This window comes from Carettochelys insculpta, chromosome 1 (genome assembly GCF_033958435.1).
Source record: "Carettochelys insculpta isolate YL-2023 chromosome 1, ASM3395843v1, whole genome shotgun sequence".
Lineage (NCBI taxonomy): Eukaryota > Metazoa > Chordata > Testudines > Carettochelyidae > Carettochelys > Carettochelys insculpta.
This window is the reverse complement of record NC_134137.1, coordinates 268,334,736-268,346,168: the sequence shown is the minus strand read 5'-3', so window position 1 is coordinate 268,346,168 and position 11,433 is coordinate 268,334,736.

Below are 11,433 nucleotides of genomic sequence, written 5' to 3'. Positions count from 1 at the left end.
TAGGTAAAAAAGAATATAAATTAATTTACTTTAAACACTTCCAGCGTGCTATGTCAAGTGCTGTGTCATACAGCAATAATGTAATTAATATATGAACCATAGTAACACTTAATCCTTAGTATATGCTTAAGAGCCTCATAGTTCTAACTGCCTTAATGTTCATTAATAATCATATTTCTCTAGGGTTGTGGGGGAACTCAATACATTTTTGATTCTCATCTTATCTATAGGAAGTAATGGTATAGTTACGGAGAAAAACAACACACTCTTGTACTGAAAATACCAGATACAGGAATTACTTATCTGGTTACTAATACAAGTTGAACCTCTCTATTCCAGCACACTCTTGTCTGGCAACATCCGTAATCCGGCCTGATTTTAGTTAGCCAGACAACCACTAATCATGGGTGTGGCCAAGTTTCCTGCAGTCCTATCAAGTTTACTTACAGCCACCAGTCCTGGCTCTCAGTGTTCTGTGCTGTTCTTTAGCTGTAATTTGCCCCTAAATATCTTCTAAGAGCCCAGAAAGCAGTAGAAGTCTTGGTGATGCTGCTAGACAATACTGACCTCCCATGGTGTGCCAAGGTCTCTTGTTCGGCACCAGTCAGGTCCAAGGGTGGCAGGCGAGAAAGTTTCAACCTGCACTCCAAATGATAGCTTTATTTTCTAGAGTATATTTTATTCCATGGAGTGCTGTGATATTGGGGTGGGGGGGAGAAACTAGAGCTAAAGTTACATTCAATACATATTAGGACGCTCAGAAGAATGGATGTCAGTTGAAGGCCAGTAACAAGTTTTTGGAAAGGTGTAGAGGACAGTGAGTTAAAATATTCTATAAGTCATTGCATATCACTAATGAGCAATTTTGCAGCACAACTACATTTGTCTACTTTTAATAAAGTCAGAACAGTGAGCTGCTGTTCTGCGCTTAGTGTTTGCTTTCTTTATTAATGCAGTCTCTGTAGTTTTGGGAGGGAATAAAAGTCCTGCTTGTCTATGCCCCTTGCAGGACAAAGATGCATGAAATTCTGTTTTCAACTTCTGAGATTTTTTACAAGTCCTAAAGAAAAGCTGTAAATTGGGTGAATTTTGGACATTTACTCTGCTTCCCACCCCCATTTCTTACTGCCAAGCAGTGTTGCCTCTAATTTTTGACATCCATCGGTGGAATAAAATTTGTTATGTGCAGCAAAGCATGAGTGGATGTGCACCACCAGTAGAAACACATGCTGTTGGCTGTGGGCACTTTGTTAACCAGCGGGGTAGCACCTGAGCCTCTCCTGGCTGGCCACTCAAGTACTCATCTTACAGGGAACATGTCTGCCAAGGAGCTTTTCCCCATAAAGATGGCTGACAATGCTACCCTGAAACAAACTGCCTTTTTTTTTTTCAGTTGCTGCAGGACAAAAAGGCAAACAGATCTTCCCCAGCCCTTTTCCAGCCACTTCTCATCCATCACAGAGAGAAGGGTTTTTTGGTCTGTTTAAATAGAAAGCAGACCTGTATGTGCATCTCTTAATAGAGCTATCATGGTTCAGTGCTTCCTTGTGGGTTTGCCATTACCATGACATCCCTTCTGCATGCATTAGTGCCCTAGGGCTATAGATAAGGGGGAATAAGTAGCCTAGGGGCAGCAGGGAATGGATAATAATTTAAGGTGGGTTTATTTTAAACTCTTTTAGGCTGCCATTTGCTTTTCCTGCCCTTGTTCTCCAGCCCATGCTCATTTCTTCCTCCTTCTTTTTCCATGCTTACCTCCATCAGCTTTCTCTCTATTCCTCACATACCACTATATCTCTCCTCCCTACCTCCTACCCATTTTATATTTGCTGAAAAGGTCCTCCTGGTTCTATACATTGTGCTCCGCCACCTTCTGTGACCCTCTCTGCATGACCAGCACCACAGAGAAGTTCCTGCTAGCTAAACACCCTGGTGTACTTCTGTTTAGTGAGGACCTGCCACAAGCAGGGCTGTGGATCTCTGAGGGGCTGGGCTGTCAAGCCAAGTGAGTAGCCCCTACTGGCAGAATGAAGCCAGGGGAATTTCCATCATGTGTCAGGATTGAGATGTAAGAGGACAGGAGCATGAACTGTGGGGACAGTTTGCTCTTGTGATATGTCCATCATTTAACCTCAAATTCAGAGTAATGAAAAGCATTCTCAAATAACTGTGCTTTCCTCCTGACTGTGGCACCTGCTCTTCTTTGTCCCACTGAATAATTTTGCCTGGGATCAATAATTGCTTTGCCCTTTGAAGGTTTTTGCAGGATGTACCAACTTCTTCCAAAAGATTAATGGTCATAGAGCTTTTGGATGAGCAAGGTTTGGTCAGGCTATGAAATTGGCCCAACTTTCTTCTTTCCCAGTCATTTCTTTTCTCAGAATCTGCTCAGTAAAATGAAAAGCCTGTCTGTACTCAGCCCTGCATCTCACAGCATCACAGTGAGATGGAAAAGACCAATTGGGGTTCCATTCATATGTCATTACGGAACGGAATCTCTTCCACCCCGTTGAGTTCCTACATCCCTGAACAGTGTGGGGGGAAAGGAAGTGAGAGTGTGAGCCAGAAAAGTGATGTGCAACTCCTCCTGCAGGGGGCTGAGTGCTCTGAACTACCACTGACATTTATCTAACCGTTTTTTCTTTCTGAGCTCTAATCAGCACTGCATAGAGCTGTGTCCTAAATGTGCAGAGAAACCTACTAGTCATGCACTGATGCTTCAGGGAGAAGTGACCTTTCTTCCGAGACTCCCCTTGCCAGAGAAGCTACAGGGAAATGTCTTTCAGCCTCATGTTAAATACCTCAGTTAAAAACCTAGATCTCCAAGTAAGTGTTTGTCTCAGCCCCCTTTCTGTGGAGGTCTTCCAAAATCCTTGTATTTTCTCTTCTACATTCCCGGGAATAGGGAAAGTCTTTCTATCTGAGGAGATTTTACACATAGTACTCTCCCAACTCTGGCAGCTTTGCATTCTCACTTGTAAATGTTGACACGAGAGAGCCATCTTCAACCACCAGGAGTTGAGCATTCTGCATTACTCCCTCTTCTGATGGAAAACAGAATAGGCCAAGGTTAAAGTACTGTCTTAAAGGAGGCTACAACTTGCAAACGTTGGTCATAATACAACAATTCCTAGCATACCATTCCCAGAAGCTAGGCAAGGTGGAAGCTTCTTGGCAAGAGATGGAGTATTTACTAATGTTCTCTGGCCTCCAGTTTTCTTACGTTTCCCTGACTTAAATATGGGAAATCTTCAGCCTGGTAGGGGGTAAATTTTAAGGCTGGGCTTTCATGCCCACTGGAAAAAAAAAGTCCCCTTGCTTATGGAATTACAGTATTTCCTTTTGCTTAGTGAATATATCTTATTACTGCAAATGACAAGTTTTTTGGATTTGTTTAATATTTTTAAAGCTAATAATTTGCTTCTACAGAGCTTTAGAAAGGCAAAGAATTTTATGCCTTGCGCCATATTAAAAATATCACATTAAGGGCAGAATGTGGTAGGGACAAAAATACCTATCTAAATAGTTATGAATCTCTATTAGATGTTAATGAGAATGCCATGTATATAGGATTTGCTGATGTTTTATTAGACTGTCTACAAGTATCCCAGTGGGAATTTTGCCTGTGTGAGGACTTGTGAATTTGATCCATGGTCTTGTTACCCCAAAAGAATTTACATAGGGATTGAGCTTCATATTAATTATATGTCTGTACTGCATATATTCAAGTCTAGCCAACCATGTGTTTACAGGGTTATCCTACCATCCTGAGAATGCATTTATGCTAAATAATAATGTCAGCATGTCTTTATAGAGAGGCATTGTGGTCCAATGGATAGGGCAATTGACTGGGAATTGAGAGATTTTATTCTCGTCTTTGCCATTGATTCACAATGTGATGTTGGGCAAGTCACTTAAACCTCTCTGTGCCTCAGTTTCCCCATCTGTAAAATGGGGACAATAATTCTTATCCACTTTGTTAAAGTGCTTTGAGGTCTATGGACAAAAAGTGCTATGTAAGTGCTACATATAATTGATCATTATTACAGTTCTTCATTGTGCCTTGCAAAGTTTGTCCCATGTAGTATCCTGCTTTTTTTTGGTGCCACATTTTAAAGGAAGAGGATTATCATTGTTCTATGGTTTTATCTGAGTACAATTGACATAGAGAATAGTGTTGGAAGACGACAAGTTCCTGAGTAGGAGATGTGCACTTTTCATGCTTGATTTAAATATTGAAAATATTGTATATTAACATGTTTACTCAGGTGATGTTTCCTTTGAATTAGGGTATTCAGGTGGTCCTCTCTCTCCACACACTCAGTTGATGCACCAGGTATGTTTTGCCAAATCCTATAACCTTTGTGTTTGTAGGAGTTGAGGTGTTCACTGGTCACAAGCTCTCTTTTTTAGGGGAGGTGGGAGAGGAAATATCTCAGACACCCTCCTTCCATTGTCAAGGTGTCACAGCGTCCCTTCCTCTAGTCACAGACCACTGGATGCTGTACCTGCTGGAGCCTGGTGGTCCAACTTTCTGTTAGCCTGAGAGGGTTACTGAGGAAGGCAGTAGTGTGGCATTCATTCTCAACTGCCTGCCCACCAGAGGGGGCTGATTTTTACACTCTTGAGACCCAGGAAGTCAGGGTTGATAGGATTGAGGCTGAGGATAGTAATCAAGGAAACAGAAAATTGAGTGTCTCTTTTCCAAAAAGGGACAAGACTGATCTAATGGGGAAGTATGCTCGGATTTTACCAGATGACCAGGAGATATGGGGAGGAATGGAGTTCATGATAAAAGGGCTGAGATTTCCATTAGGCAATATAGTAGGTGTTCATTTACCACTGTCATGAGACTGTGATAAATCAAAGCCTCAGGGCCAAATTCTGATCTCAGTTTCATCTGTGTAAATCTGGCCTTACCCTATGGAAGGCACTCCAGATTCGTCCCAGAGTAAAACAAAATCAGAATCTGGACCATGTCTTCTAATATTTTTATTCCTCTGTCTAAAACAATAAAGCCAAGGCGCACACATCCATCACAGTCACCATTTCATGGGCATCCAGCATTCCAGTATTTGTAGATATCCTATATTCAAACCCACATCTGTTCCAGGAGTTGTAATAACATCACAAAGGGCTCTTTTATGCTGTCTGACTCCACTGCATAATGCTCCAGGACCATGTGCTGAAAGCATGCCAGCTGGTGGGTGGGCTCCAAGTGAAACAGTGCTGAGGTGATGTGTTTTAATAAAGGACTGGGGGGCAGTGGAGGGTGGGAGCAAGGAGAAAGAGGAGGAGTTTTTTCTGTAATGAAGTGACAAGAGTATTTTCTTTCCTAATTTTCTTGCAGTTCCTATTTATACAGAGTATCTTGATCACTGTGTCGCTAAGAAGGTTTTAAATATGGACTAACCAGAAAGCAAGGGAACCCCATAAACAATGACATTACCAGTTGCTATTACTTTTGGACACCTTTTCTGTATTGTGACTTGTGTGGAAATGTACAGAATAAAAGTGAAGAAGCTCACTCATTGGTTGGGCCAAGTTTCCTTGTGTTATTTGCCAGTGACACAGCTGTCACTGCTGCGGGATGATTTTGAGTTTCAAGGGCGATAGAAAGCTTGGGAGGTTGGGCGAGAGGCCGGGAGTGCTTTAACAGTGAAAAGCAGAGCTAAAGACAGGTTAAGTTGAACAAGTAGAACTGTTAAACCCTAGGCGCTGCTCTGTCCATATGATCGTGTTGCTCCCAGCCCCATCCCTCCCATTCCCTCTTTTCCAGGTGCCCCTCAACAACAATCTCTCCAGGGACCTGGGAGCTTTTCACTCCAGTTCCACTCATTGGGACACAGTGAAGGCTCAGCAGCTCACATTTTTAATATCCTCCCCTGTGCCAAAAAGCTGTTGATATAATTTACCCTGGGGACCATGGCGGCATAAGAAATCAGAGCACTGGCTTTTCACAGTTGCGTCTCGTGCTATTAACCTTGTCCCCTGCTAGTGCACACAACAACCCTCTGCCACCTCCTCTCCCCTTCACGCCCCCATTTTCAGCTTGACTGGCAGACTGTGCGAAAGAGATTAAGCGTGAGTGAGATGCACGGGCCACTGTGGAGGTCTTTTGCCCATCTTTCCAAAGAGCCCAGCTTTCAAAAGCTTTGTGCTGGTGCCCCAACCTACAGTTTTCAAGCGCAACTCAGGAAAAGCAGTTTAATAATGTTTTGGTCTTTATCCCAGGGAAACATATTGGGTGTATTTGTTTTTGTTCAGCTGGTGTCTCTGTGGTGGCCACTGTTTGCTGACTGGAGCGTGGAGGGGAGACGTGCAGGACGGGAGAGTGATCTCTGTTTGCTTTAAGCCGGAGCGCTTCCATTGCTGCGTCTCTCTGATTTGAGCCTGAGTTGGCGAAAGGCAGCCTCTCTTCTCCCTTTGGGAGATTGTATTTGGGTGGTTTCCGCTGCCTCCATTGCCACTTCTGCCTGCAGCGGAGACTTCTCACCAGCACACGGTTCTGTTTTGCTCCACCTCTTGCCAACTGTCACGGCGCAACTGCCAGCATCCACCATTCTAGCTGTCCCTCGAAAGAGCTAACTCCCCCTTTCCCTGCAGCTGGAGCCAGTCTAGCAATAAAAAAGGACTGACTCTGTTGGGTGTGTGCAGGAAGAAAAGGGGAATTGGCATAAATGTGTGCTATATTATCCCTTCACACAGCAACAGAGCTGAGCAACGGAGACATTTGCACCCAGCGCTGCCCCCTCCGACCCTGGCTAGCTCTAGCCAGAACTGTCAGTCCCCCTCATTCACATGCATTAAGGGCTACATTCATACTGGTCCTGCAGCCCCTTTGCACTGACAGGCTGGTACAAAGTGGGGACAGAAGCCAACGTTCTCTCTAGTATTTTCTGTGTGTGAAAACAAAAAAGCAGTCCAGTAGTAGACTAACACGGCTATCTCTCTGTGTGTGGAGTAAGTGTTGTTATGTGCACCCAGGCATGCGTAGATATGCACCACCAGTAGAAACACCTGCTGCTGGCTGTGGGTGCCCAGCTACTCAGCTTGGCGGCAGTTGAATGTATGCTGGGTGGCCGCCCAAGCGCTCAGTTTACAAGGAAGATTGACAGGAGCTATTCTTTGGGAATACCCCAGTGCACTTTGAAAGATGCCATCCTGACTCCACAGCTGCATGCAGCATAAAAGGCATTCCTGGGCATGCTGAAAGCATGGCTTAGCCCTTCTTACATCCCATCAATTCAGCATCCCACACTTCAAACCATTCAAAGTCAAGCACTAGTGTAGTGACATCTAAGACTTCAATTGCCACCTCAGATTCCACAGTAATTTTCCTTTTTATTTGGCAGGGCTGAGGGTTTCATGGAAAAACCATACTACGGAGATCTCCCACAAAGCTGCAAATGCCATCTTGTTTTTGTTTCCCTTGTCAGAGGATATAAACTTTCCTCTCAAAATGAGTGTCACCTCTTAGGCTCTGTTCCACCCATTCCTCCCAGATTTCAGAAATGTTTCTTCAGTCACAGAAATGTGAGGCTGGATGGGGCCTGAAAAAGACAGCCAGTCATTCTTCCCATACTCAATGCAGGATTAAGTACACTTAGAAAATCACTGAAAGGTACATGTTTGTGTAATATACAGTGAAAGCTATCACCTTTTTTAACAACATCCTATTTTGAAAGACTTCCCCAAAGAATAGTCAAATATACTAGATTTACCCCCAAGCCTGTGTAGTCAATTACGTCAGGGCAAGAGTAGGTGTAAAACAATAACAACACAATGGTAGCACATTGCACTTTCTTTGTACTGATGCAAGTGAATACACAGTGGAGAATGGGGTCTCTTGAGGCCCATGCTTCCCTTGAATAGGATAACGTCAGTGTTAAGTACATTATTTTTGATAGAAACACAAATGGTCCCATTAGAGACAATTTCCCTGAAAATGTTAAATATCCACACATATGAAGTAACCCTTAGGCATTTATGACTACATTTGGCTGAATTTTTTTTCCCCTGCAATCAGTATATTGGCTGAAAAATGCACGGGATGGAGACACACCAAAACTGTTTGTAAATTTGGCAAATGTGACAGGATTCAACTGTATGATTCGCAGACTCCAAGACCAGAATGGATCATTATGACCAGATCTGACCTCCTGTATAACACAGATTAAACAACTCCCCCCAGTAAAGTTCTAGAGCAGATCTTTTAGATAAACCATCCAATCTTGATTTTAAAATGGCCAGTGATGGAGACTTCACCATGACTCTTGGGAAGTGGTTCCCATAGGTCATCGCCCTCACTTTCAAAAGTTTACATCTTATTTCCAAACTGAATTTAACTTGAATACATCCACCTTACTTTAGGTCAGAGGAGCAGGTAGAAGGGCATTTTAGCCAATGCTGCTTTACCCTTTCCTTGTTCTATCACAGCTTCTATTTGGTATTGGTCCGAGTCTGTTACAAAGTTCAGCTTTTGGGGGTAACTAATGGATTGTGAGTACAGGTATGTTCATAGGTACAGACTATCCTGAGGGCTCAGTTGTTTTTGAATGTTGTGTAATAGCTATTGTACAATGGGAATTTTACTTTTTATTGTCTTAGTTGAATCTAGCTTCAACTTCCAGACATGAGATCATGCTATACCTTTCTCTAGATTGAAGAGCCCATTATCAACATAGACACTTAGACCCTAATCAAGTTGGCATGCCTTGGAGCAACTTGTGCCTGTGTCAAACACTGCTAAGCTGTGTCTACACGTGCACGCTACTTCGAAGTAGTGGCACTAACTTCGAAATAGCGCCCGTCACGGCTACACGCGCCGGGCGCTATTTCAAAGTTAACTTCGACGTTAGGCGGCGAGACGTCGAAGTCGCTAACCTCATGAGGGGATCGGAATAGCGCCCTACTTCGACGTTCAACGTCGAGGTAGGGACCGTGTAGACGATCCGCGTCCCGCAACGTCGAAATTGTGGGGTCCTCCATGGCAGCCATCAGCCTGGGGGTTGAGAGACGCTGTCTCTCCAGCCCCTGCAGGGCTCTATGGTCACTGTGGGCAGCAGCCCTTAGCTCAGGGCTTCTGGCTGCTGCTGCTGCAGCGGGGGATTCATGCTGCATGCACAGGGTCTGCAACTCGTTGTCGGCTCTGTGTATCTTGTGCTGTTTAGTGCAAGTGTGTCTGGAAGGGGCCCTTTAAGGGAGCGGCTGGCTGTTGAGTCCGCCCTGTGACCCTGTCTGCAGCTGTGCCTGGCACCCTTATTTCGATGTGTGCTACTGTGGCATGTAGACGTTCCCTCGCAGCGCCTATTTCGATGTGGTGCTGCGCAACGTCGATGTTGAACATCGACGTTGCCAGCCCTGGAGGACGTGTAGACGTTATTCATCGAAATAACCTATTTCGATGTTGCCACATCGAAATATGCTACTTCGATGTAGGCTTCACGTGTAGACGTAGCCTTACTGTGTTATTTATATAAAAGGCAGCATGTTATAGATGGTTTGGGCCCAGTCATGCATGGCACAATGAAATAGTTGTAATAATACTCATGGGTGAAATTAGGGGTGTCTTCTCATGCCTGGAGACAATAAATGCAAAGATGAAAAAACAGGTTTCCTCTATGTAAACAGAAAATGTGGCAGCAGGTGCCCTGCTCAGGAAAGGGAGTCTGATCTGTTACCTGCTCACCAATCAGCAGCTACCCTCATGCATCTTTATAAGTTGGGCGGTCTGAACCTAAGGACCCCCACTCTGTCAGCATCCTTCTTGAATGTTGTCACCAGAATGTGATACAGTGTTCCAGCAGTAGCTGCCCCAATGCCTAATACAGTGGTAAAATAGCCTCTACACAGTGGTGCCATCAGCCTCTGTGAGCCCTGGGGCAAGGCGGGAGGGAAGCCCAGCTCCATGCCTTAGAAAGTGTGGGGCTAAGGGTGGAAGGGCCAGGGCCTAGGGCAGTCAGCCCTTAGTGCTGCCTAGACGGTGGTGCTGTGTCATCCTGCTCCCACGCCCAAGCCATACAGAGCATCAATGCTGTGGCATTTCAAAGGGGCCCAGAACTCTGACCACTGCAGTGGCTGGAGTTCTAGGTGCCTTTGAAACACTGGGCCCCGAGACAATTACCTGCTGCTATCAGTGAACCTGCTTCTGCATCTACTCAAGATTCCCCTGTTTACAAATCCTGTGATTTCATTAGTCTTTTGGCTACAATTCCATTTTGAAAGTTTGTGTCCAGCTGATTAGCCACAATGACACCAAGACTTTTTCAGAGTCATTGTTTCAAAGGACACAGTCTCCCATTCTGTAAGTATGGTCTGCATTATTTGTTGCTAGATGTATACAGTTAGCCACGTTCCAACGCAGCTGTTTGCTTGGGCCTAGTTTACCAAGTGATCCAAATTGCTCTGCAGCCTTACAAGAAACATGGCCCAGGATGCTTCTACACTCATAATTAAAGAGGAGGAATTCCACATTCAGAAATGTGACATGCACTGGCCCAGGCATCAGAGAACTAAAGATTACTCCCTAGAGATGTGAAACAGTAACGCTAAAACTCAGCACAAAAAATCCGTACTCTGAGATGCGGAATCTGCAGGACCCTCTGGCAACTACATAGAAAGCCAGACAAGAGACTGAATGATCAATATTTGCAATCAGACCTCTGTCTAATCAAAGAGACAGATGAGATCAGTAGTAAGTATAATATAATCTTGTGACTGCAACTTAATCAATTACACGTTCATTCCCAAAGCATTTAAGTATCTCAAGAAGATAAAACAAGCGGTGGCTTGCTGAGTAGTCCTTTCTGAACATAGGGTAAAAGAGGATATTTTAACACTGACTGTACAGTTCTGCAGCAGCTGGACCCTCTTTTGAGAGTGGTAGCTGAGTGCATCTTACCAAAGAGATGAAATAGTCCTGTGCTAGTGGAATTTTCTGAGAAATTTCCAAGTTCTGAGAAAACCAAAGCTATTTCTGAACTGTGCTTCAGCCCTTCCATCCTGTATTCCTATTCCAACTATCTTGAGTCAGACCATCCACTGTGGAGCAAGTGGTGGACAGCAACTGTTACACAAGGATTTGATTACAGTAGACCCCCGAGCTATGCCAGGGTTCCGTTCCACATGCCTTTGCATAACCTGGATTTTGCATAAGTGGGGGTCTGGCTTTTTCCCCAGTGGAACACACATTCTGCAGCTGAGGAAGCAGCAGAAAGGTAAGTCCTGGGGTGAGGTAGCAGCTGGGGAGGGTTAAGCCCGGTGGTGGGTTGGGGCCGTGGGAAGTGGGCAGCGGGGGCTAAGCCTGGGGTGAGTTGAGGCTGCAGGGGGACAAGGGGTGGAGTTGAACCAGAGCGCTGCTCGCGTGGGGAGCTGGGCCTTGGGGGAATTTGGACTAGAGCCACGCATGGGGGCAGGGTGGGGGCTTGAACC